Here is a 27,285-nt window from a genome sequence, read left to right as displayed (position 1 = left end):
CTAACCAATGTACTATATACTTGAAACTAATTTAAACAAATAAATTTTTAAAAAATGAAAGCACTGATTTTCTTATAAAAACACATTCTTAAACTCCTGTATAGAAATTAAGCAAAATGAATTCGGTCATATACTAAAATTAAAATTAAAATTAGTTTAAGTGGCTCCTATCAAGAAATACCAAAATGGTTTTTATATTAGAAAATTTACTCATATAATTAATTTGCTCAATAAATCAAAGCCAAAATTTATAATGATCTCGCTGGAAGCTGAGACAAAAATCAGTAAAATTCAATATTCATTTCTGCTGAAAGAATAAAATAAAAGTATTTTGCTCCACATTAATTAATTAATATCTATGTGGTGTTTCCACTTCTGTTACTAGCAAAGTCCTTTATTGTAGACTAGCTCTTTTACCGAAAACAAACAGGAAAGCTGGACAAAAATTTAAAATCCATCAGAGATGCACTTCAATGATATTGCTGGGTGAGCTGGTTCTTGGTTGTGGGGTAAACTCATTTTAGTTTTCTTCTGAACGCCACCTGGATATTCTTCATGACAGCTACCAGGCTTCCTATGCAGACAAGAGGAAATAGAAGTCTTCATTGAAACAAAGCAGAGCACACCTCCCTCCATTTATTGTACTCAGGAGAGGGGTAAGAAAAATGTTTGCCCCATAATCTAGGTCAGTTGAGAGTGCCAGAATAAACCCAAGCCCACCACACAGACTAGAGACAGATCAAATCTCAAATCCCAATGGAAATTAATATTCGCTACTGTCAGGAGCACATATCAAAAGAACTGTCTATATAATTCAGATAAAAAGTTTCAGAAGTGTCTTCTGATCTGGCTAAAATGCACGCTATATCCAAATTTTTCTTCCTTTTTCACCTTTAGTCGTTGCTATATAAACCTGCCAGTGTTATTAACGTATCTCACTCTTTTATTCCCTGCTTTACTAAATATAGGGAAGATCAGAGAAGCAGGTCCTTACAAGAAGCAAATGTTATTGCTGTAGAGAGATGAATGGTCTGCCTTTCCCTTTTCTAATGCTTAGGGTGCAGCAGGCCTTCCATTAGAGGAGTGAGCACAAAAAAAAAATATGAAGCTAGGTCAGTTAAATGCTCACAATATGAGCTATAGAACAACAACAACAACAAAAATGTATTTTCCTCAAACCTTAGGAAATATTTTACCCGAATAAAGTGCTCCCAAAATATATGTTGGTGGTAGCCTGAAATTTTCATACTGTTCAACTATGACTACTATTTTGTTTTTCTAAACTATTTTGGTATATAAACTTTGTAAGTTATTTAGGGTTTTCCTCACAGCATTATCTTTTATGTCCAAAGCCATAAATAAGCTGAAAATGACAAGTATAGATGGATTCAGGAGTTTTATATTTATCACCTTCGCATAGACTGTCTTGTCAGTGGACTTGGTTGCTGTTTGTGCCCTCACTCCCATCAGATTGTAGGCTTACTTTCCCTTTGCTCATGTTTCATTGGGCTCTAAGGCGAGTGGGACTTGTTGTCTCTTTGTTTTCTCAGGACAGATAGTCTTTATTCACTCTTTCCATGTTTATATCACCCTGACAAGTAATGGCTCTTGAATTTATTCCTTTTTTCCCCTTTCTCCACAGCTCCTTCTTTCCTTCTCTTCTTTTCTTTCTTTCATCTAGCCATTGAGTCAACTATTTCATCTGCGCATTGTGCTGAGCTCTTTCATAGTTTTTCTTGTGTCATTCTCTCAACATTGATAACTAATAACCACCAAAAAAAGAAGTAGGCAATGAAAATGGAAATATAAGTGTTTTTTAGTGACATACATTTTGCTTTGATATATAATTACCTAAAAATATTTGATTTCAAAAGTACAATCAGCTCAAACATATATTAAATTAGAATAAATTTTCCACAAAAAATCACAAGTGCAAATAGAAAATCAAAGAGAAATTTGACAGAAACATATTGAGGTGACAGAAGATTATACTGTTAAGAGCCAATGACCTAAAAAGTGAAAATCAATTGAACATCTGAATTCATTTTTTAAAGGAATTTAATTTAATTTGGTTGATGTCTATAGGAGCAAATAAATATTTAATGCATTGAGTTTATAAATTAAGAAAAGGAACATTCATACAAGATAGTATATATTGTCATTAATTTAAAGTTAAACTAGAAACATGGAGGGATGGGCAAAAATCAAAAGGAAGAGGAGAAACTGAAGCATAATAGATAAACAAAGATATAAAACAGAAGCAGATTAGAGTAAAGAAAGAAAAATGCCTTTAGGGACAGAGTAATTCCAGCTGTTGTTTAAATTTAAAATATCCGTACAAAATAGGTGAGCTACATATAGCCCATTAATTAATCAATTAATTAGTCAATTTTGGATATGGAAATTATCTTGTGGGTAAACCTGAGAATGGGAAGTAGATATGCATTCCCCTTCCCATCCCTCTGCCTTTGGGATAGTAAAGACTTCTCATCTATCTGCCTGCCAAAGACAGCCCTTCTGCTCTTCTCCTGGCAGAGTTTCAAGGGGAAAAAAACTGTCTCTATGTGTCAAATCTGCTATAACTGGATCAGGAGGACTGTGTGATTCAGGATTTGGTATTACAAAGCCAGTGTTGAAATACACCTACGCCTCGTCTTCCAAAGGATTTTCACAATATTATTTGCTAACCGCCTGATTCCTATCTCCTCTCCCTGTCTCTCAATTGATTCTGAAATAAGACAACAAATGATGTAGTATGTGGTGATCCCCACGTGTCAGCTAACCATTGCAATAACACTGCACAAGAAAAGAATCACAAAATCTCAGTGGCATAAAAGTAATGAACAACATTTATTTCACTCCTAAATCCATTGGTCAGTAGATGTGGCTCTGGTCTGTGTGTGTTCATTTTGGGGTCCAGGTAAAAAAAAAGTAGCAGCTACCCAAAGGAAGCCCTCCCCACAATAAGAGCAGAAATGCAGAGATGCAAGAGGTCAAACTCATATCTTCAAGTGCATTTCAACTTTCTCTCTGCCTTACATCCACTAGCATCCCATAGGCCAAAACAAAAAAAAAAAAAAATCTGGAAAAGACACTCAGCTTTAGAGAAAGGAAATATCCAGTTACATGGCAAAGGGGTGGGTACCAGGAGAGATGAAGAATAGGGTCAATAATTCAAACTACCAGACTCTAAAATCCACAATTATAACCAAGAAAAATAGAGAAATGCAGGCAGCTTAGTCATTGAGCTCTTTACTCTCCCCACATCAGCAATAGAGCTGTATTTCTAGTTCTCTGCATAAACCATGCTGTTATATACTATTAAAAAATATCATTAAAGAATTTAGTTTTTACAGTCCTTCAGTCGCCTTATTCTTCCTGTTCAAAATGGAACCACTGTAGCTATACACCAGGATAAGCTATTCTCTGGGATATATGTAGCTCACTTATTTTAATTTCGTATGGATATTTTAAATTAAAACAACAGCTGGAATTACTCTGTCCCTTATCCTAAGCTAATCATAATAACACCCCAGAGAAACATTTCAGATATGTAACTAACATAAGAGAATTGAGATTCCAAAGGAATATTTAATGTTGCGCAATTTCTTTACACGAGATCGTTTTCATCTCATTACTTTTTGATGCTGACTAAGTGATTTTTGCCTATTTGGAATGTTACTTACTTCCACTTTATATTTGCAAGAACTGAGTTACTTTCTCATAATCATGACAACAAAAGACTGAACTGACAACTCCCTCTCTGCCCCAACCATGGTGCCCTCCTGCTGTCCTCATAAAGAAGAAAAAGAAAGTTAGACGGTTCTTCAAAAATGTCAGGACGATACATAGTGAGCTCTGCCATGATGAAATCAGATCTGAAAAATCTATAGGGGCTACTCACATTGTGATTTCTGAAGAGAGCACACATGACTTTGCACTCTTAGAAATTAAAACACCTTTGTCTGGTCAAGACAGTGTAGTAGGTAAATGCTGTACTTGCCTCCTCTCATGACTACATCAAAATTACAATTAAATCACACAACAACTATCAGTGAATATTGCCATAAATCTTGCTGAACAGAAATCCTATAAGGGGGATACACATAAGAGGTCACTTTAAGACTGGTAGGAGTGAAGATGAAGAATGGGCTAATCCTACACCCACATGTGGAGGTTGGGAATTGAGAGAGCTATCTTGGCTGTGGAGCCACTTCCTCCCCTCTCCCTGGAGAAGCAAGGGATCCTGGCCCCAAATGAGGCTCCCAAGCCTAGGGTTCCAGTGCTGGAAAGAGAAGACCCCACAATTTTTGGGAGTGAAAACCAGTCAAGTGTGTGCCTGAGTGAAACAGAGAGTGGCTGAAGTCACAGGTATTCCTCTTAAGGGGTCCTCACATTGATTTACTTGATGATGGACTCGCTCACTTTAAGCTCCAGCACTGGAGCAGGTACTCGACAGGTTCCAGGGACATACATGGAGGAAGTGAATTGTCTCGCTTTGGGTTGAGGGCTGGAAGGGCACTCCCCAACGTAAGTACTGGTAGAATCCATTGTTCCTTTGTTGAGCCCTCACCTCTTCCGGCATCCAGACATAAGCAGCTACTACATAAACCTGGCCAACACTGGTCATTCTTCCCTGGTGTTAACCTGTGACCCTGCCCTTCCCAACGTGCAAGCCTGCTCAAGCCAATTCCAGTGGCATTTCCATATAAATGGCCTGTCCTTACTCATGCTGCAGACTATCCTAAAACCACTAAAAGGTTCACGCAACCTAAACAAACAGCATCTGGCCTCTGCATGCCCTGTATCTCTCCCTGATCTGCCTCAAACCTGGCACTAGCAGCAGCTGGCCTCAGTTTTTGGCTTGCCCTCTCGAGGCACTTCCAAGTCCAGATCAAGTGGCAGCCACCTGAGGACTTCTTGGTGGCTCATGCTAGGTAGCTTTGAGCAAAGCACAGGCTATGGCTGAACTTAGCCTGTGGCGGGGGGCCCCCCTCCAGGAGGGCCTGACCTGAATGCCCTGTGGCTGACTTTGGTCTGTGCTAGAGCACCACCCAGGGCCACATACAAAGATGATACACCCAAAAAACAGACTGGGTAGGCACCAGAACTCTGTTACAGCGAAACCTGCTCCGCAGGGTCAGCCCCCCAACAACAGCTCCTCCACTGTAGTCACAGCCAGTCCTCACAAGTGGCCTGAGGGGCCATCTCTCCTACTGACATGAAAACAGCAACCAAGGCTCAACTACAACAAGAGAGAGCACACAACCCAAAGAACATACATGGAGCACCCAGCTCAGGTGACCAAGGAGACTGCACCATTGGGTCCCATAAGACACCTACTACATAGGCTACTCTACTAAGACTGGGAGACACAGTAGCCCTACCTAATACATAGAAACAAAAACAGGGAGGCAGCCAAATGAGGAGACAGAGAAACATGTCCCAAATGAAATAACAGAACAAAGTTCCAGAAAAATAAACAAAATGGAAACAATCTACCAGATGCAGAGTTCAAGAAATTGGTTATAAAGATACTCAGTGAACTTAGGGAAAGAGTAGGTCAACTCAGGGAGAACTTTAACAGAGAGATAGAAAACTATAAAAATTGAGATAGAAAACATTTAAAGAAAAAACAGAGATGAAGAATACAATAACTGAAAAGAATACATTAGGAGTAATCAACAGTAGATTAGACAAAGCAAAGGATTGAATCAGTGATTTAGAAGATAAAGTAGCAAAAAACCACCTAATCAAAATAGCAACCGGAAAATAAATAAATAAAATGAGGATACTTTAAGGGACTTCTGGGACAACATTAAACATACCAACATCTGCACCACAGGAATTCCAGAAGGAGAAGAGAAAGAGCAAAGAATTGAAAACCTATTTGAAGACATAATGATGGAAAACTTCCCTAACCTGGCAAAGGAAATAGACATTTAATTTAAGATCAGGAAGTTCAGAGTCCCAAACAAGATGAACCCAAACAGGCCCATACCAGGACACATCATAATTAAAATGCCAAAGGTTAAAGACAAAGAGACAATCTTAAAAGCAGCAAGAGAAAAAGCAGTTAGTTATCTACAAGGGAGCTCCCATAGACTGTAAGCTGATTTCTAAAGAGAAACTGCAGACCAGAAGGAATTGGCATGAAATATTCAAAGTGATGAAAAGCAAAGACCTATAACAAGATTCTTCCACCCAGAAAAGCTGTCAATTAGAATCAAAGGACAGATAAAGAGCTTCACAGACAAGAAAAGGCTAAAGACATTCATCATCACCAAACTAGTATTATAAGAAATGTTAAAGAGACTTTAAGAAGAGAAAAAAGATCCAAAATATGAATAATAAAATGGCAATAACTACAAATCTATCAACAATTACTTTAAATATAAATAGATTAAATGCTCCAATCAAGAGAAAGGTGGCTGAATAGATAAGAAAACAAGACACATATGTTGCCTACAAGAGACTCACTTCAGATCAAAAGACACACATAGATTGAAAGTAAAGGAATGGAAAATGATGTTTCAGAAAAATGAAAACATACAAATAAAAAAGCTGAGGTAGCAATACTTACGCTAGATGAAATAGACTTTAAAACAAAGACTATAACAAGCAACAAAGAAGGATAAAGAGGTGGTACATACATAAAATGGAATATTACTCAGCCGTAAAAGAGAATAAAATTGTGCCATCTGCAACAACATGGATGGACCTAGTCGGTATTATGCTGTGTCGTACATCAGACAAAGACAAATGTCATATAATTTCATTTATGTGTGGAATCTAAAGAACAAAATAAACAAACAAAATGGAAATAAACTCATAGATACAGAGAACATTTTGATGGTTGCCAGATGCGAGGGGAGTTAGAGGAGTAGATGAGAAAAGGGAATGGATTAAGGAGTGCACATTGGTAGTTACAAAATAGTCAAGGCAATGTAAAGTATAGCATCAGGAATATACTCAAAAATATTGTAATAACTGTGTATGGGCACTAGGTTTATCAGGGCGCACACTTCATAAGTAATATTAATGTCTAATCACTATGCTGTACACCTGAAAATAATATCACATACTAACTGCAATTAAAATAAATAAAAGTGGAAGAATTCTATGAGAATCAGCTTTATAAAATTTATAATAAAAAGTATTATATACTTTATTATTTAAAATTTGATACATCTTTTGGGATTTCTGAAACTTCAATATTAATTATCCCCTTTCCTACTGTATTAAATAAATAGTAATGCTTTTCTAAATGCTTGAGTCACTTATGTGATTGATTCAAATTCAAATCATTTGACAGAAAAAAAAATGACAGGAAAGAACAACTTTCAAGTTAAAAATAAAACTAGTTTAGTGCTCACTTGATTTTCCTCTGGTTCTAAAAAACCACACTAATTTAGTTTCCCCACTATTGGCTTCTCAAGTTAGTTTTGTAAAGTTTTTCCGTTTTTTTTTTTTCCTTTGGTACATTCAAATATTCCACTTATATTTTAATTATATGGGCAAATGACACTTATTTTTTTGTGTGTACTGAACTTTTCTTGGTGCTTGAGCAACATGAGGATGTGTCAGCAATTACAGAACAAGAACAGCTTCACCTTTTCTTTAGTTACTTTACTTTTTATTCCAGGACAACAAGAAGCGAGGAGGCGACTAAGATGGTTAGAGGAGAGAAAAACTTTTTCAAGAGTCTTATTCATACAGTCATTCATTTATTCAAGTACCTCTCATCTGGCAATCACTATGTAATACCAAGGTGAAGAAATACACTGAGCTTTATAATGAAATATATTTTAGGTGTATGTAAAGATTTGATCAGGAAAAAAAAAACCGCATATTTAAAATATCAGGACTTCATTGAAGGAAAATGGCTATGGTGATGAAAAACTAAGATGCCCAAGAGAGGACAGAGAGACCATCCAGAAATTAGCAACAATAGGAAACCATTATCTCCTTCATCTCAGTGTGTAGCGACAAGAGGCAGAGGTGGCGTTATCGAAGTACAGAGATTAGTCACCTGGCAGGAGCTGGAGCCACATTAGGAAATACAACCCCACCAATTATGACACCATGGCAAGGAGATGGAGAAAAGCCATGGCCTCTTTTTGCTTCCCAGTCTTCAGTTTCTCTCCAATAATTGTCATTGGCAGCAAACCAGCTGGCATGAGAGTTCATCCTTTTGCAAAACAGAGCATACCAAGAAGGATATGTAAGGACAAATTGTCCCAGGACCTGAACAGGAAATATAAAACAGGAATTAGGAATATCTAATCAAATACTGTGAATATCAGCTTTGAACCCTCTACTTCTATATCAGCCTGGCTATGCAACCACACTGTCAAAAAGATGTTTGCTGGCAGTCTGAAAATATTCTTCCTTCTTTTAACTCAGACATAAACATGAGAAAAGAAAAAAAATGAGTTGGAGGAAGCTCTAAAATTCATATAAGAAACCAAATAGAGGGATGTTTTTTTTATATATAGTGGAATGATAGGTATAGACACAAAAAAAGAAACACAACCATAACTGAACTGAAGCACTGCAAAGAAAAAAACCCAACAAGATTTGTGTTCAAATTATATCTTTTACATTTATAAGCTGTGAAGCCTTTGGAAACTTATTTAATCAATTTGTTTTCTCATCTATAAAATGAAGTTAATAATATCTACCTTGTGGTGTGCTACAAGGATTTCCATGTAGCAGACTTAGGGGTGTAGAAAGCTGGTTGGGGGTGAAGAAGTCAGAGCTTAAACTCATATTTCCACTGAGAACAGCAATTTGATACTACCACAAGTCAGGGTTAATGTATATGAACAACTTGAATACATAATAGGTACTCGATAAACATTTTTATCATATTTGTAAATTGTTAAGTAAAACTTAGTGTGGAGTTTATTCATTTGGAATTCAGTTAGATGTTGAGAGGGAAAAAAAAAATTTTGTCATCCCGATCTCTGTGTTCATCTATTTCTTGCCAATAAACTAAAAAGTTATGTAGAAAAAAACCCACTCTATTTCTTCTTTCTCAATAGTAATCATACTTGCGACTATTTGTTCAATGTCTGTCATCTCTTCTGCTACTTAGACAATATCAATTACATCTATCTTGTTCCCTGCTGGATCCTCAGTGTCCTATGACAGGGCATTCTAGAACATGAATTGTCTTAAATCATATTAAAATGTGGCCTCCACTTTAGTAATTGAATGCTTAATTGGTAATTCTGAAATAGGTTGTTGTTAGCTACAGATCAAAATTTAAAGATTGCTTCCCTACATACCTTTATAAAGACTGAATCTACTGTTACCATATTTGAGCAAATGTTTTACAGAAACAGAATGTTCACTGGATGAGTAGCCAATTCTCAACTGAATTCCTTAGGTAACAATCTAATTTTATTAAATAGGAGCTCATTCTGAAATTCAAAAAGTTGCCATTCAGATAAGCAAATCTTAAATTAATGGTTAAAACTAAAGAAGAGCTTATTCTCAATTGAGTTCTTGTTGTGCAAATAAGAAAGACTAAAGTTGTGGGTAATTTTAAATAAGACATTATATCTCTTTGTCAAATACCAAAATAATTTGACATGATGCATAGTTTTGAAATTATGTCACTCTTTCCAAATCTTTATTGCAGCATCTCCCAGTTGCTACAAAACATCCCCTATCATCTTCTTTCATAACTTTAACACTAGGATGATATTTTTCTTTTTCCTATTATCCCCTGTTATTATACACATATATTTATTTTACATACATGCATATATATGACTCATCAGAAAGCCTGGCTTCAAAATTTCTCATGTTCCGCATTTCCAAACTTTAACCTCCACTTTATTTCAGTCACAGTCTGACACTCCGAATTGCTCCACTTTGAAAATTAAATTGTAAGGCTCCACTTCTATCTAATCCTTTCTTGCTGCTTTGTTTCTTCCATATTTGTCATGCTTACTCTATGTCATCATCTGATCTCTGGTTTCCTCCTCTTTCAGTATACTTTCAGTTCATTAGGGCCCCTTTTTACTTCTTTTAACTTTCTAGCCTAATTCCATGCTCATACATTTCAGCTCTGCACCATCTTTCTAGCATCTTTAAGTCTCTAGACTCTTTAACCTTTCATCCACTTACGAAATCAGTTAGTATACCATGATAATAGCTTACAACCTACACTTCTTTAGAACGCCTTAAGTTACTATATGTCAAAGATTGGACTGACTGGATCATACGAGTTCTTGCAATTTTCACCTCTACCCTAGGAATATTTTAATTCATTTCTTGTTGACTCACAATCATGTTTCCTCAAAGAGACCTTAAAAAGTGTTTTTCTCTCCTACCTAGTCTCCCAGTCCCACCATGGCTTTATTCAGTCCAGTGGAAACATCTTCTCATTTAACTTCTATGGTCTTTAACCAATAAACTGATGCTATTGATTGCTGGGGCATATTTCTGATGGAGACATGTCTTCATGCATCTCTTCTCAATACTGCCACATACTTTAGGGGTCAGAAATTAGAGTAGTGGGTAAAAGGAGGAGAAGAGCACAGTCTGGTTTGTTTGAAACACTCCTTAGTGTAGCAGACATTGCCGATGCTCTATCCATAACCATAATTTCCACGCATACCAGCATGCCTTCCAACAATGAGCTATTGCATCATTGTCAGAGAGCTGCCTTTGGGCTACCAGAATTCATTTTGCTATAGATCACAGCAGAAATAGAAGTGCTAGTAAGCTGACATCCCCAAAGACACTTATCAACGACTCACTGGTGCTCAGCAATCATCATTCCTGGCTGGGAGAATTCTTATTTTGCTCTGATTTCCAGAGTTTCCCCAGGGAGTAATCCCCATCTTCCAACTGTGGTAGCATGCTTAATGACACTTCATTTCTCTGTATCACCTCACCTAGCACTTTAAATAAACTGCTTGCACATGAACTTTGGGTTAAGGTCAGCTTTTGGGGCAGGCAAAAAAAAAAAAAAAGATACTGGGACATTCTAATGTGCAATTCCCTCGCACACACACCGTGTTGGGAGCCACTGCTTTAGCGAGATCAAAGCCAGCTCTGATCATTTCTTTTAGTTTATTATTATTATTTTTATCTTAAAACACATTGCCACACCTTTCCCTTCATCCAAAAGTGTACAGTGACCTCCCTAAGAACTTTTCCATGCTTTTTCATTTGGGAAAAGCTGTCTTTATCCTTTTCTAAAAATGGATTCATGGCCTTTGCCTTCACTTCATTACTCCCCTTGGGGTTTTTAATCATTTGCCCTTTAAAACTGCTCTCTCAAAAGTAAAAAAATTTAAGAGTCCGGCTTCTGGAAGAGCAACGTGAGGAGCTGCACGGACCCATTCTTAAGTCAAATAAGCACAACTGGTAAAACTTATTTTTAAAAATCACAACCACTTAATGTATATGAAAATCGGCATAAAGGCATGCAATAAATTAAAAATACAAATATTTATTTAAGAAAATCTAAAATTCAGTAAGAACATTTCAAATCTGAGGCCTGTGAATTACAATCTATTCCCTCCGCCCCTTGTTCCAGCTCAGCATGAAAGAAACTTCACTCTAGGTGCAGCCAAGAACAAAGGACTCCCTCTTTTTTTAACTGAGATCGAGATCAAGGGCAGGCTATTAATATTTATCAAACACCCCAGCTATGTTTACAGAAGCTAAATTTCAGGTGACTGCATGAGAGCTCAGACTCCCTTCTTGCACCCAGCCCTTATTCGTAGGCCAGAGGCTCTACCACAAGTATTATCTTCTGAGAAGACTGGGGCCTTGATTTCCCTCTCTGAAGCTTATTTGTGGGGTAAATGTTTCCCTAAAGGCAAGGCAAACCAAGATGACTAAAGGACCTCCTACAGGAAGTGTACCATACATAGACAAATCTCTACTCCCAGTTCCATGGCTCAGAGATTTCCCCACCCCCGCCCCCTCAGGGGAAGAGGTAAGCATTTAGAACAGAGAGTTCTGAAGCTTTCCCACTTTAACCAGAGTATGGGAAAGATCAAAACCAAGATTGCTATTAAGAACAATGGATGTGTTTGTTGGGAGTGAGAACTACAAGCCAGAAAGGTTGGTTAGCAAGTTTGCGAGAAAGAAACAGGAGAAGCAACACCTAACAAAATCACTCCTGAGGTTAGAGCAATCCTCATGCACTTGCTTCAAAAAATGCCTCTAAATAAGGCCCAAATGTAATTGTCTCAAACTTTGGTGTCATCCCAGGCAACTGACTACATGCACAAGAATATACCCCCTCTCACAAGTAATATCAAATGCTTCAAACTAAAATAGTACCAACAGTGGGTAAACAAGCAAACAACAATAATAAACACCAAGTGTGTGGGGGAGAATTGCATTCAGAGTTGCTGCAATATATTATCTAAAACATAAAATTAAAAAAGAAATGATAAGACACTCAAGGAAACAGGAAAGTGTGAACTGACCCATATAGTTTTTTTTTTTTTAAAAATCAGGTAGTAGTTACCTTCTTTTAGGGGACCCAGATGTAGATGACAGCAGACAAAGACATCAAAGCAGCTATTATAAATATCTTTACAGGATTATAGGAAGGTATAATGATAATATCTCATCACAGAGACAATATCAAAAAGGAAGAAGAAATTATAAAGAAGAAACAAATGGAAATTCTAAAGTTGAAAATACAGTAACCCAAACTAAACAAAACAAAAAATCAAAACACAACAGAGTTCAACCATAGATTTGAACGGGCAGAAGAAAGAATCAGCAAATATCAAGAAAGGCCAATAGACATTATGCGATTTGAAAAATAGAGGACACAAAAAATGAAGACAAAATGAACAGAGCCTCAGAGAAATGTGTGACAGCATTAAGATTACCAGTATACACGTTTGTTTGTTTCTTTGTTTATGCCTACAGCACCCAGTCTTCCTTGGTGGTCTCCCATTTAAATACTAACCAGGCCTGACCCTACTTAGGTTCCAAGATCAGACAGAATCAGGCATGCTCAGGGTGATACAGCTGTAGACACCAGTATTCATGTAATAGGATTACCACAGAGGAGAGAGAAAAAAGCAAAGAAATAAACAAAAATAAAGAAATATACAAAAGTCCTTCCTTCCTTCGTTTCTTCCTTCCTTCGTTTCTTCCTTCTCTCCCTCCCTCCCTCCCTCCTTCCTTCCTTCCTTCCCTCCTTCCCTCCTTCGCTCTTTCTCTCCTTCCTTCCTTCCCTCTTTCCCTCCCTCCCTCCCTCCCTCCCTCCTTCCTTCCTTCCTTTTTGCTTCTCTAATCAAATGAATTCCATTGCCTTGTCTGAAGTCACTGATTCTTTTTTCCACTTGATCTAGTTTGCTGTTGAACGTCTATATTGAAACTTTCAGTTTAGTTACTGTGTTCTTTAGCTCCATAATTTCTTTTTGGTATTCTTTCTCTCTTTTCTATCCCTTGTTCAAATTCTCATTTTGTTCATGTATTGTTCTACCGACGTTGGTTAGTATCATGATCACTGTTATTTTGACTCATTATTAGTTAAATTACTTACGCCTATTTTATTAAGATCTGCTTCTCAAATTTTATCTTGTTCTTTTGTTTGAAGCATAATCTTATTTTTTTCATTTTCCTTAATTCTCTGTGATGATTTCTACACATAGTTAAAACAACTTTCTCTACCAGTCTTACTAGTGTGGTTTTGTGTGTATGAGCCTCATCAGTCTAACTGGCCCATGCTCTTGGTAGTTTCTCGAACTTTCGAAATTGTTCAAGCTACATTCTTTGTGGATCCCCATAGTTGAGGGTGTGCCAAGAACCATCAGTGTCCCAAAAGGGAGGATTGCAGTCTGATAGTAGCCAGTTGGAATCTGGACCCTCAGACAGCAGGTGAGAAAGTATATAGTTTGTCCCTTCCCAGGAAGAAATGGGCAGGCAGGTGGGTATTTTTGCCTACTACCCTTTGTGTTGAGCCTGCGTGTAGAGCCATGGAAACGGGGGTGCTTCTAAGCCCATTAAGAACATTTCCGTTTGCTGCAGTTTAACGCTCTAAATGGAAGCACCTTTGACAGTCAGAGACAGGTGATCTGGGGACTTCTCCCTGGTGTTCAGCCACAAATGCTGAGAGCAAATATGTATGTGTACGAGCTCCTTTTAGGGAGATACTGGTGACTTGGGGTAGGCGGGAGAGGTGAGGAGAGGTGTCTGCTACCTTTCCTGGTCCCCTTTCTAGGAGGATCATAGTCAGAACTTAAGTGTATGCTAAAATAGGAGCCTGACCTTTAGGCAGCAACTTTTAAACAAATAGTCCTCATTCAAAGAAAGATGTTTTGTTTGTTTGTTTGTTTTCTCATTCTCTCTGTAATGAGTCCCAAAGGGTGGGGAGGTATAACCACAGTGAGTGCTTCTACGCTCATTTGTTTGCTATAATCTTATGAGGTCTTATGGATCCAAACTCCATTGTCTCTCAGAATTAGGTGCTTTGGGTGCCCATCTCTCGGGTAAGAATCTTAAAAGTTGGGGCACTTGATGTAGGATGGAAACTCTTCATTTCTTACTGAGAAGTTCGAAGTTAAGGGTTCCCTCTTGATTATATGTTACTGTGCCAGGGTAAGGTTTATGGTAAGTGTCTCAGCCTTTCCTATCTGTTTCGGTGTGGGTGTGTTTCTTGATCACCTGATGCGTAGGAGGCATTCAGCTCATTCCTCAGTTTCTGGATTTTGTTCAGAGGAAACAGGTCTACACATAGGTGTATATTTGTTGTGTTTGTAGAAGAAAATTTCATGAGCTTCCTATGTTGCCATCTTTGCAGCCATGATCTGTATAACTTTAACTAGGTAGAATGCAAGAAGAATGCTACTTTTACTCTTCTATTACCCAAGGGGGACCTAAGCTGTGGATAATTTTTTTACCCCTAAGAAATCTGGGATAGATATCTCAGTTTCCTGGTCACTTTCAGGTAAGAAACACTTTTTTTTCAGTATAAACGTGCCAAGTTCTTCTGTATAAAACTTTCTCCTCCCAAGATCAAGCCTGCTATAACCTCAGGAACCTGCTTCTCTCTTCTCTGTCTCATCTCACTCATGGCGGCAAACTGCTCGGAACTTCCACAGCAAGGCTTGAGAAGAGCAGTAATTAGGGGAAAAGGGCACAGTTTTCTTTATAGCTGAGCCCGGTGTTGCTGTAACCTTGTGGTATATTCTTGGAATAATATTTCCATGGGTTGTGACTTTTTTTTTCATGGAATAATTTTGCAATCTGATTTCTCAAAGACCAAAGAAAGTCCTGGAGGACTTTCTGCAGAGGAACTCAGTATATGATGAAAAACATCCTTCATCTGGCTGTTTTGCCTCCCTTTCAACCCTGGAATTTTAGTATACACTTCTGTATTGGGTCATTTTACTCGTTCAAGGGATCCTCTTAGGCAAGTCTCCTTCAATATAGCCTACAATTGATTCTTCTTGTAAGGTCCACATTTGACCTACTAGAAATCACAATCCTTTGCTTAGCCTCTGTCCAGCTTTCAAAGGAGTCCCTTTTTTTGTTGTTTTTTGTTTTAATTCTGCTATTAGATCCCTCTGGCTGGCCTATCACCTAGGGGCATCTTCTGGAGAAGCACCTCAACAATACACATTGTTAAATTAAAAATACAAAAACAAAAAACAAGCAAGGTGATGAGCAGTGCATATAAAATGTTACCATTTGGTTACCAAAAAGTTTATATGTACTTATGTATGTGTGTGTGTGTGTGTGTGTGTGTGTGTGTGTGTGTGTATATATATATATATAAATATTTTATATAAACATAAAAATGTTTTATACTCATTTTTTTATATTGATTATTCCATATAAGGACAGAGAGATGCCCTGCATAATACTCCTTTGAATGAATGCATCATAATGTTTATATATACTAATTATATACACATTTATAACATGTATGTATGCATATATAAAGCACATATAATAAATGTGTATGTATAATACACATAATAAATATATGTGAAAGGAGATAGGTAATCTCTGAAAATACATAAGAAATTAGTTTAGTAAGAGTTGTTTTCTCTAAGATTGGGTGCCAGGTAATTCTAAAAAAGTGGAGGAAGGCGACTTTTTACTGTATATAATTTCTCATCATTTAACTTTTGTAGTGTATATATATGCATTGCTTACTGCAAAGTGAAGTCGAAAAAAATTATTCATTTTTCAAAATAATATTTTGACTTATAACAAAGCCTATAATATTCCAGTTATTAGTATGTTGTACCTGTGAATCTTTGTTGGCTTAAACAAAAATAATTCCCTGGAAGAAAGCAGGTGGCAGAGAAATAAAGCCAAAGAGTGAGAGAACCCTGCAAATTGGAAATCAATTGTAAAAAAATGGCAATAGCAGCAGCAACACTATATATCATCTATAAAAATCAGTATAAAAGACATCCCATGCTACTTTCTGGGATATCAGGAAAAACTATCTGAGGGTAAAGAATTATATTATCAGGCACAAATTTCTTAGGCTAATAAATTTCTTGGCTTTTTATATATGCACACTGCCATGAGGGGGCAGTATATTTCCCACGAGGTGAAGAGTGGAAAGTCAAAAACAATAATTTTTTGCTTTGCATTATTCTGTTATAAATTTGTTCTTATTCTGTGAGAAATTGTTTTATTATGACCTTAATTTTTATAAAGTATATAGTGAAGAATACTTTAAAAAATAGCCAAACTTTATTAGCCAAATTAAACTCCCGTTTCTCAGACAGTAGGAACAATCTTTTGTAAGTTATGTTTGGTCACTCTCTCCAGAAGCAATCTACATAGAAAGTGTTTTATTTTGTTTTGAAATCTCATGTACCAATATTAGTATGAGCATTTTTTTTTTCAGAGATAAACAGAAATATGTTCTATTTATTTTTTAAACCTGCTTAAGGAAGTTAGGGAAAATGAGAAGTCAGGATATTCTCAAATTGAATGCAAAGCTAAGCACACACCAAAACTTAGTCTACTCCCAGGATCACATGAGTGCACAACTATGAGCTTCATTCCATTACATAAGCAAGAGAAAAATAAGGTTATTTCATTGCTTTAAGAAAAGTCCTTTGGAATATTATTTGGCCTTATAAAAGGAAATACTGCCATCTGAGACAATGTGGATGAACCTGAATGACTTTATGTTAAGTGAAATAAGCCAGGCAGAAAGACATACTGTACAAACTCACTTACATGTGGAATCTAAAATAGTCAAACTCATAAAAGCAGAAGATAGAATGTTGGTTGCTAGGGACCGGGGGGAGGGAAAGGGGAAATGTTGGTCAAGTACAAAATTTCAGTTATGCAAGTTGAGTGAGTTCTGGAGGTCTAATGTACAGCAATGTGACTGTAGTTAACGAGGCTGTATTGCATACTTAAAATTTGCTAAGAGGATAAATCTTAAATGTTCTCACCACACACATACACACACACATGTGCATGTGATAAAATGGTATAACTGTGAAGTGATGGTTATGCTAAGCAGCTTGACTGTGGTGATTATTTCATAATATATATGTATAACAAGTTATACACCTTAAATATATCCAATCTTTGTTAATTATACTTCAGTAAAGCTAGGTAATAAAGTCATTTTCATGAGACAGGAGAGTATTTGTATTACAGTTGCCCTTGAAACAAATTGCTAATCAGGAATTTCCTGTCTATAAGACTGTTCAGTTGCTCATGGGTGCCATTACGCTAGCGGGAAGGTGGCTCAATATCTAAGATAGTTGACGGCTCACGACCAAAGTTACAGCGGAGGCTTCCCGGGCGGTGAGATCAGCCAAATGGAAAAGTCCCTGCCCTGTAACCCCACCGACATCTTGGGTCAAAACCTTTAAAAACCGTGCCTATACCCCAGACACGTGCGACTTCCCTGGCCCCTTTCCTCGGGACCAGTGAACCTCGCTCGCAGACCCCAATAAAGCCTGTTTCATACTTCGCTTTGGCTCAATTTCACCCTCATTCTCGTCTCCTCCGGCCGATCAAAGACCACACACTTTCTACATGATACACAGTTCCTTTCAAGGGAAAAATACACATACGCTTGTTTTCTAGGGAGCAAGTCCAGTCTTCCAAGTAGGAGGAGCTAATGGCTGACTTCATCCAGCAATTTGGTGTCATGCTGGATAGAAGCTAACGCACTAGGCTATTAACTTGATTGCTACTGGTTAGAGCTTTAATTTATTTTTATTAATAATGGTAGTATTGCATTTTTTCTAAATATAAAAATAATAAATTTTATGGTAGATATTGGTTGATACAGAAAAGTATACAGAAAAAATTAAAAATTCAAATAAAACCATTGTTAACATTTTGGTATATTTCTCTATATACATATGTGTAATGCATGTAATAGTACATATGTAGTACATGTATGATTATATTATATATGCATGCATACCTTTTTAAAATTAATACTATATTTTAAGCATTCTACCATGTTATTAAATATTCTTCCTCATTCATCTTCGGAAATTTGAAAACATATAAGGATATGTAAATAACATAACAAACTATATTTTCATAATTTAGGATTGACAAGTGATAACAGTTTGAGATATCTGTTCCAGTATTTTTTCCTATGGCATATTAAAAAACAAAAACTTGAATACATTATCAAAAGAAATAACAAGGGAAAGGGAAAAGAAAAAACGGAGGGAACTGTTCCTAATTCAGTCTGTCATGTATAGTCTGGGGGAAAGGGTACAGTGACTACAGAAGGGTCAAATTGTTGGCTTTTAAGTTATAAAACAGAATGGTGAAGAAAAATGACAATATTAAAGGATTGTTTTTCTCTTCTTTGCATCCCTCTCCTTTTTTTTAAAGAGTGAAATGGTGTTCCGTGTTTCAAAAGAAAACCTCTAAAAAGCCCATTGGATTACACCTAAGTCATAAACAACAGATTTGACAAAGAGCACATGAATATCGAAGCTGATTGAAAAATAATAGTAAAACCCTATCACAAGGGTATACTCAAACAATCAAAAAAATTCTTCAGTTTTGACTTAAGGACCCTCTGCTCAGAATCAAATACCTGGAAGTGGGGGCCAGGAATCTACACATTTAACTAGCTCCTAATGAGCTGTATGCCCAACGATGCTTGAGAATCTCACTGTCATGAAGAAGAACAGGAATTCATAAATACAACAAACGTACAGGCCTTCCTTTAACCTAAAATACTAACTTCCAACACTATTTTGAAACACACTTTATCTGTCTTTATAGTACTTACTACTACCTGATATTCTATTACATATTTATTTCTTCATTGTCCATCTCTCCCACTAGAAAACCCTTAATGTAGAATTTACTTGGGTAGAAAGGCGCTTACAATGTCGGAAAAATGGGAGCCAGAAATAGAAAGCTCACCCTAGTGCATGATCTGTTACTGAGGAAAAAAAAAAAAAAAGTAACTGAGGAAAACTTTCCTCAGGGAGGAAAAACCAAAATTGCATGCATAGGTGAGAGATAATGTTCACTGTAGCCCATGTATAATCATCAAAAAGAGATATACACCTAAACAATATTTTGGTGGTAATCTATAACATAAGAATAGAATAAAAGTCCTAAAAACACAGAGAAAAAAGGATGTCTTACAAGAGTGGATATCAGATTGGCCTGAGATTTCTCCTCCAGCAGATGTAAAGTAAGTCTCAAACCACATTATGTAACTAGCACAGAGAAAGATGAAATAAAATTTAAAAAACTAAAGCCTTTTACAAAGGAAAGAGTAAACAAATATTTTATACTTTGTTTTGATAGATATTCTTGGGAAATTGTATAATTAAAATCAGAGTGTATAACTTCTAAAGCACTAAGGAAAATAAAAGTATATGAAATTGTTACCGAAGAGTGAGAATCCTATCCCAGTACATAGTTCAGGTTCTTGATGTCTCGAACAAAGAATTGAGCAAGACATCGAAATACAGTAAATTTATTAGAAAGGAAAGTGCATTTCCAGAAGTGGGAGGGAGCCTGAGCAAGGCTCAAAAGGCCTGGTAACTAAGCCTTCTGGGTTTTTATCCCTTTTTACTTTTCTTAGAGGAGTGGGCTTCCTTGGTTGACAACTAAGATTGACAGGACTCAGTGATTCATCATTTTGCATTCCGTGCATGTTTGTTCCCAGAATTCAGTCTGTTATCATGATATTAATGAACTTCCGGGCATACATATTATATTATAATGATGGTATAATAAGGCTCAGGTGAATTGCAGTTCCTTGGGGTCTTCATTGCGCAGGTGCGAGTGCCTGGTTTAACCTGGTACCTAATTCTTTGCCTATTGGTTTTTTCCTATGAGTTAAAAAATGCCTTCTGGCTTGCTTAATTGCGGGCAGATTAGGGTGTACCCCTTCTAGGATAGGATGACCTCAATGTCTTTGCAGGCAGACCTGAAACCCCCTAACTTTCTTGCCTACCTCTTTTTCTAAGAGCCATGAACTCCCTTATTATTAGTATGGTTGTTGAGGGACGGGAGGTCTCTTCTTTAGTTTCTGCTGAGAATGGCAGTAGTCTCTGCCTACAGAGGTTTTCTTGGAGCTCTTTCCCTTTCTGCCTTAGTCAGGGTGGGGTCTTGGGTTTCCTACTGAAGTGCCACCTCAGTCCCTAGACAAAGAAAAGAAGATATAAACTTATTATTAAACCATATATCTTAATTTCTATTATTGATTTGCCTATTGAGCAAGCAAAGGGAAACAGGCTTGGTTAATATATTTCTTAAAGAGTAAAAAAAAAAAAAAAAGACCTTTGGCCTAAAGTCCCCTCCCCCCTCAGACTCTAAGGGCCCCATTTCTGCTAACAATGGGCTGATGACCCTTATCAATAGCCAGAGGATCTGAGTCCCCAGGGCAATCATCAGGGTTTGAGGGAGAGGGACCTTTTTCCAAAGAAAGGAGAGAAGAAAACTTTACTAGGTTTACTAAAAAGATTAACTCTGCCCGAGATGTCCCATTTCATTTCCTGCTAAAAATTTAAGAAGTCCCATCTCAAAATGGTTCATATTACAATTTGGAACACACATACATGCAGAAAACATAAGCACGATATACATTTCAAGCCATAAACTCAGATATGCAAAAAATTTTTTCTATCAGTTTCTCTTCCATTCTGGTGCCCCTGTTCTGCATGCATGGTGGCTTATTTTATCTCTAGATTTTAAAGGTTGTTACTCCTTGCCCCAACGTGGGAAAATTTTGAGAGGTTTATATAACCGTGCAAAGGCAGGCATTCAAGTCCCTGAAAGAGAAATCTATAGATTTCTGAGACATTCATGCAACCCGAGTTTGCACAGCCTCTTTCGGTTTTGCAGCTTTCTGATTCCACATTTCATTTAGGGGAAAAGGAATTTTTCTGCGAAAACTGGGTGCTCGTGATATCCTCCGCCCAGGTTTACTGCCATCAGAGATACTGCGGATCGTTTTAGTGGCTATGCAGGTTAGCTTCTTCCTTCATTTCAATATTCCCCTAAACTGGATCCCTTTCCCACTCTTCCCAGCTTTACATCGGAGCCTAAAAATAAACGCGGCTTGGCAGCTTCCCTGCACTAAGCTCTAAACCAGTGTCGCAGGACGGGAAACACGAAGCACTTACAGTAGGATCGCTGTCTGGGGCTCGACCCCGACGCAAGGGCGGGCTCAGGGGAACGCGGGTCCGGAGCAGGCGGCCCCGGCGGGCTGCCCCGGAAGGCGCGAGGGAAGCGGAAGGAGGGCGAGGAGGAGCGGAAGGGGAAGTCCCCGCCGTTGGCGCGCCCGGGGTAAGTACCAAGTGGTACCTATGTTAGGGGTGAACCCTAGGATATCGCTGTGCGAAGGACTTCAGCACTGCCCCGCACTGCTCCACACGACTTCCAAACTGAAACTGGCCAGGGCGCAGCGACGAAGTTGCTGGAAGGGGAGGCAGCACCCGGTGCCGCACCGGGACTTTGTCAGGTGATGGAGAGCGTGGGAATAAAGGAGGGGAAATCGTTATTGGAGGAGGGATCTGAACAATGGAAAGGAAAAGGCTCGCAGAAACTGAGCAGGTTATAGGTCTTTAAATGGCCTTCTGGAAACTCTTGCCACATCTAACAATGTGTAAATAGATAGGACTGGTGGTCCGGAATTCCTTTCCCCTTGGACCCCCCACCTGAAAGTCTCCCCCACCCCCCATCTTGAGTCCCAAGGGCCCGAAGACGCTCAAAGGAATCACGCCTCTTGCATAGAACACTGCCAGGGTATATAAGCTGTAAGAAATCTAACCCGAATAAGCTCGTTCCTTTTGTGCTGTCTAGAGCCCCATGTGCTCCGCCGGCCTAATAAACTCTCCTTCCTCTAAGTAAGTTGTCTGAGCGTCCAAAATCCTCTGTTGGGTGTCCCCTCCTGCAACATCGGGAAAAAGTGGAGAATTGGCTGACGTCAATACTTTCAAAAGACTAGGGAGACATCATTTCAATGTACCAATTTAAATTCTGAATACTTTCCAGACCTTGTGCTAAGTAGGCGCTGCAAACAAATGTATTTATTTTCAGACTCATGAAGCAGACAGTCACCTTTCCGAGAATTACAAAATGGGGTGGAAGGCCCAGAGTTTTATAAGATAAAGACTGAAGAAGAAGGAAGAGAGAAAACATCAGCTTGGCTGGGGCCACATAGTCCACCTTGTTTAGGCAGAGAAGGTCCAGAGTTGGATTGCCATTTGGGGGTTGGCTGACTCTACACTGCATTTCTGGAGCATTTACAGGATGGCTAAGTTATCTAAGTTTTGGTTTGTTCATGTGCCACCCAAACAACTCCATCTTGGTCTTAGAATTCATTTCAGCAATGTTCCCAGGGACCTCTAATTTTCCTTCTCACTACCTATGTGTTAAATTATCTTGCTTGACTAAAACGTGGATCGTTTCCTTTGTGCGGCAAACTTTCCAACAGAAAAAAAATGTCCGACTCATTTTTGGATTATTTTCTTTCATTATAGAATTTTTTTGAGCCTCAGTAATCCTTTTACTGCTACATACATACAAGGTCTCAAATGTAGGGAATTAAAACTACAGATTATTTAAATCACTTACATGTTGAAAAAAACTGATAAGGACCTTGAGAGAAAATCTAGATGACCCTCCCCCCACTCCATTTCCCCCTCATTTTCACATCTGAGAGCCTACTGTTTACCAGCTATTACTCTTAAGTGCTGATGGTATAGAGAGAGAAACAGACATGGGGGCAGGAGCAACAGAGAACACTTTCTGTGAAGACCTATAACTCTCTTGGAATAAACAAGCTTTGGGGCATAAATTGTGAAATCTGCTGATGGAGGGAGGAGCATAGTAATCAGCTCAAACATCTGATCTTTTCTTGAAACTTGACTGGTCTGAAAAACCTGTGTTGAACAATCAGATGCACAGGCAGTGATTACCAGTCCAGTGAGAGAAACCAACTGGCAAGAAAGAGCAGTGTCATCGACACAGGGTGAAAGTGGTAAGAATAATGAACAGGGTAGTGGAGAGTTGATTCTTAAGCCTCATATGGTATTGTGAATTGTTAAACCTTTTATGCCAAATTATTATTTGCAAATATTTGTCAAGCATCGCTCTAGGTGCTGCAGATGCCTTTTTCAACTAAATCCAGTGGGGAGATTTGGTTAAGCAAGTACAAGAAAGTGTGAGCGAGGGTTAAAAAAAATATAAATGTGAGGACAGACAATATTTTATGTAGAGTTTTAAAGGAAACGACTTGGAATTACTCTGAGGAAGAGAAAAGTGTAACAAGTGAGGGCTTCCATAAACGGACACTTGAAATGAAGAGAAAATCTGAAGGATTTGTGGAACTGAATTCTATTTGGCTGTACGAGGAACAGGGAAGTGTGTGGCATGTAATGAAACGAGAGGTACGTTATATAATGACAGCCTAAAACCAAATCAAAACCTGAAAAACAGGTTATATATTTGATACAGGATGGGGAGAATCCCTGCTCAGTTGAGACTGTACACCAAGAGAGGGAAGGTCCTTGACTCCACGCAGGAAAGAATTCAAGTGTGAGCCAGAGTAAGAGACAAAGCAAAAGTTTATTAGAGAAGGAGTAGTGCTCCGTAGAACGCGTTCTCTTCTCAGAGACAGAATGAGACCCTGAGTGTTTAAGGAATTTGGTTTATTGTGTTTTCCTTTCAAGGATGAGTTTACAGCGTTAATGATTTGGGTAAACAGTTATTAGTAATCTCTGCAGGAATCTGTTGTGTAGGTTCCTCCTGGTCTAGCTGTAGCACTGATCAGCATGTTGTGTGCTCTGAATACAATCTGGTTTAATATTCAGTCAATTCATATAGTTCTCATGCCTCTTCCCTATATCTTGTTTACTGTTTATAAAGTAGTTGTGATTTTTTTGTTTACTACCTTCCTTAGGCTAATTGTTTTATTAAGTATGCATTTGTGTTGAGTTTTGTATTAATAAATTCCAATATGTTTGAAATGGGTTACGGCTTTTTAAGAGATCAGCAAGCTTATTCCCTGTGCAGGGAGGGAAACTATTTCATCACCTTTGGAGAACTTTAAAAAAAATGGAGAGAATGACACCTTTTATCTCACGTGTTCGTGGGGCTCTCTTTCCCCTTTTCTAGTGGCTTGCTTTTAAGCTCATTCAGCTGGATTGAATCTGCTTGTGGCAGGACAGCAAAGCATGCTGCATGGCAAATTTTAAACATATCCTTTGTCCTGAAGAAAGTTTATAAAATTATAAATCCTCAGAACCTTTTCATTGCCTTTTGATTCTGTAACTAAGATTATATTAGTGCTAATCTGTTAGCATGAGAATTCTATAGTCCCACTCTCCTCCCCAAAACAAATCTAGAGGAAAAATAAAACAAAGAGAAAATAGGCCCGCATTTCCATTTTACGATTAGAATTTTTAAAATAAATACACAGTTGGCCCTCCTTATCCCCGGCTTTCACAACCTTTCACAACCGAGCATTCAACCAATCATGGATCAAAAACAGTGTATTTTCCTATTTTTCCTACAGACTTTGACCACTGAATTTGGTCTAGGGACAGTGAAAAGGGAGGTCGAAGAAGAAAGAACAATGGTTGGGGTGATGGGGTTATGCACATGGATGGAGTTTACGAACTTAAGTACATCGTTGTGTCAGGACAATACAGGTTTCATTAGCCTGTTTAATTGGTTTCAAGCCCCATTGCTTGTCATTTTTCAATAGTTCTGAAATGTATAGTGTAGGTTTTTTCTGCTAAGAGATTTGAGGCAACTTGATATTTACATTTGGATAATTTAGGAAACCTCCAAAATCCTTGTTTTTTTCACAACCACGTCACACTTCTTAATTAGTAGTAACATTTTATTTTTAAAGTTCCCCCCCTCCATTTCCCATAGACCAAATTTTCTACCTTTATCAGTTTATTTCTCCTCCAAATTCATTCTGTAGGTTTATGCTCAAGTCTCGAGAGGCCACCTTATTTTAAATCTTTTTAATTTCTCTGAAAATGTGTACATAGATTTATACTTCCAGAGGTGTACATTTGACTTATATGGTTAAAAATTTGCAGTATTTAAAAACAAGTTGAAATGTCTTAAAATTAATTGAAACATTTAACATTACGGTTCTATATGCTTGAGAACAAGAAGGCTTTCAATAACAGGATTTGTCTTTGCCCAGACAAATACTGTATTTATAATTCAGCTTAGTGGGAAATTTTGAAATACTGTTCCCAAGTTCTTAAAGTACATCTGTTTAGGGAATTGCATTACATTGTGTGATATTTTTAGATACTTATACAATTCCAGGTATAAGTATCTGCTGAGACAGACACTAACAAAAATGTCACTTGAATGTGAAGCATTGTATTGTAATGCAATACAATGTGAAGCAAATGTGAAGCAAAGTATTGTAATCTTTTTTTTATGATGCAGTGTTCTCCATCTATTTCTGATACTATTTTACAACTCACATATTAGAGATATTTCTAAAGCTCCTGTCAATGCTGAGCTGATCAAGAAGGGAAGACTTTGGTGGTGAGACGCCCAATTGAAAGAACGCAGGAGGAGCCCGCGTGAGAGTGAACCTGGCAGGCGTCAACTGTATTGCAGGGTGTGTGTGCTTCTGCGCTAGGGGACCACATGGGTTTTATATATGTCAGAGAACAATAGTGGCATTCTGCGACACATGCATAATAAACAGTAAGCTGAGTCATACTTGCATAAGTTAGGCCCAGTTGCCTTACTATATAAATGTAATGTTTTAGATCTGGGAACAGGGAGCCTGGTTCACAGTCAGACCTGGGACCCATGGCTACAAAAGAAGTTTGTGGCATTCCATTTGGCAACCTGATAATTTCCTTTTTTCACTTTCCCACATTTTCTTCATTAAGCATTATTAAGTACCTTTTATATATCGAGTGCTATACTAGGCCCTAGTGACAGAGAGTATGTATGTACCTCAAAGAGCTACTCAGGAAGCTTCCTGTCTAGTGAGAAAGACAAAAGAAAAATAAAATTAAAATGATGTGTGAAATGTGCTAAAATGGAAACATAATATACTGGGTTGGGATAAATAAAGGGAGTGATTAACTCTGCTTAGGAAATCACTTTTAGAGGACTCTTAGGAATTGAGTTTGTAAAAATGATTGTCTTTACTAGGTCAGTGAGGAAGGAAAGACGTTATAAGGGAAGGTAGTGATAGATAATAGCAAGGTAAATTTGTGGAACTCTGGTTGCTTAGTGTTCTATGTAAACTGTGTGTGGAGGAGATTCAGGATACAAGTAAGGGCCACATAATAAAGTGAGCCTTGAACTTGATCCCTTTGTTAGTAGAAAGCTATTGAAAAACTTTAAATTCGGAATACCCTGATTGCATTACAAAGATAACTCTGGTTTTAAGGAGCTGTGTGAAATTAATTGGTGAATGTCGTATTAGTCCAGATGTTATGTAATGAAGTTTGGACTATGTTAGCAATAGAAGGAATAATGATGGGAAGGAAAAGAATGAAGAAACTCATTTTAGAGGTAGATTGCCTATGGAAAAAGAGAGAGAGAAGCCGAGACCAAGAGACTGAGAAAGAAGGGAGAAAGGGAGAGAGAGAGAGAGAGAGATTAAGAGAGATTGAGATTGATATATAGTTTGCTGATATTCCCACCATGGTCAATTTCTAGCTACCAGTGGTTTAAAACTTGTATAATTCTTGATGTTTAACAATCTGTATAAGCCAGATGAAGGCCAACTCAATTCAATTTCCAGATATATAGCCAACAGAAATGCACACATGTTGACCCAAAGACACCTACTAAAATGTTTAC

General features: G+C 37.8%; 1 protein-coding gene and 1 long non-coding RNA gene across 8 annotated transcripts in view; one reads left to right on the top strand and one right to left on the bottom strand.

The window, feature by feature from the left end:
• Window positions 1-21,767, bottom strand: LOC118602967. Its single transcript, XR_004951053.1, has 4 exons — window positions 21,606-21,767; window positions 20,435-20,621; window positions 8,033-8,247; window positions 1-574 (listed from the first exon to the last, which is right to left on the bottom strand). It is a non-coding gene; the product is annotated as an uncharacterized LOC118602967 (long non-coding RNA).
• ECHDC1 (ethylmalonyl-CoA decarboxylase 1) overlaps window positions 21,741-27,285 on the top strand; it is a 29,679-nt gene continuing 24,134 nt past the window's right edge. Inside the window, exons 1-2 of one of the 7 annotated variants that reach the window (XM_036221561.1) lie at window positions 21,798-21,943; window positions 25,948-26,080. The gene's annotated coding sequence lies outside the window, so the exon portion shown is untranslated. The other 6 variants (XM_016157121.2, XM_036221566.1, XM_036221571.1 and 3 more) reach the window with 6 other exon arrangements.

The sequence above is a fragment of the Rousettus aegyptiacus genome, unplaced genomic scaffold (assembly GCF_014176215.1).
Source record: "Rousettus aegyptiacus isolate mRouAeg1 unplaced genomic scaffold, mRouAeg1.p scaffold_m13_p_1, whole genome shotgun sequence".
NCBI lineage: Eukaryota > Metazoa > Chordata > Mammalia > Chiroptera > Pteropodidae > Rousettus > Rousettus aegyptiacus.
This window is presented reverse-complemented; position numbering and strand designations above follow the sequence as displayed.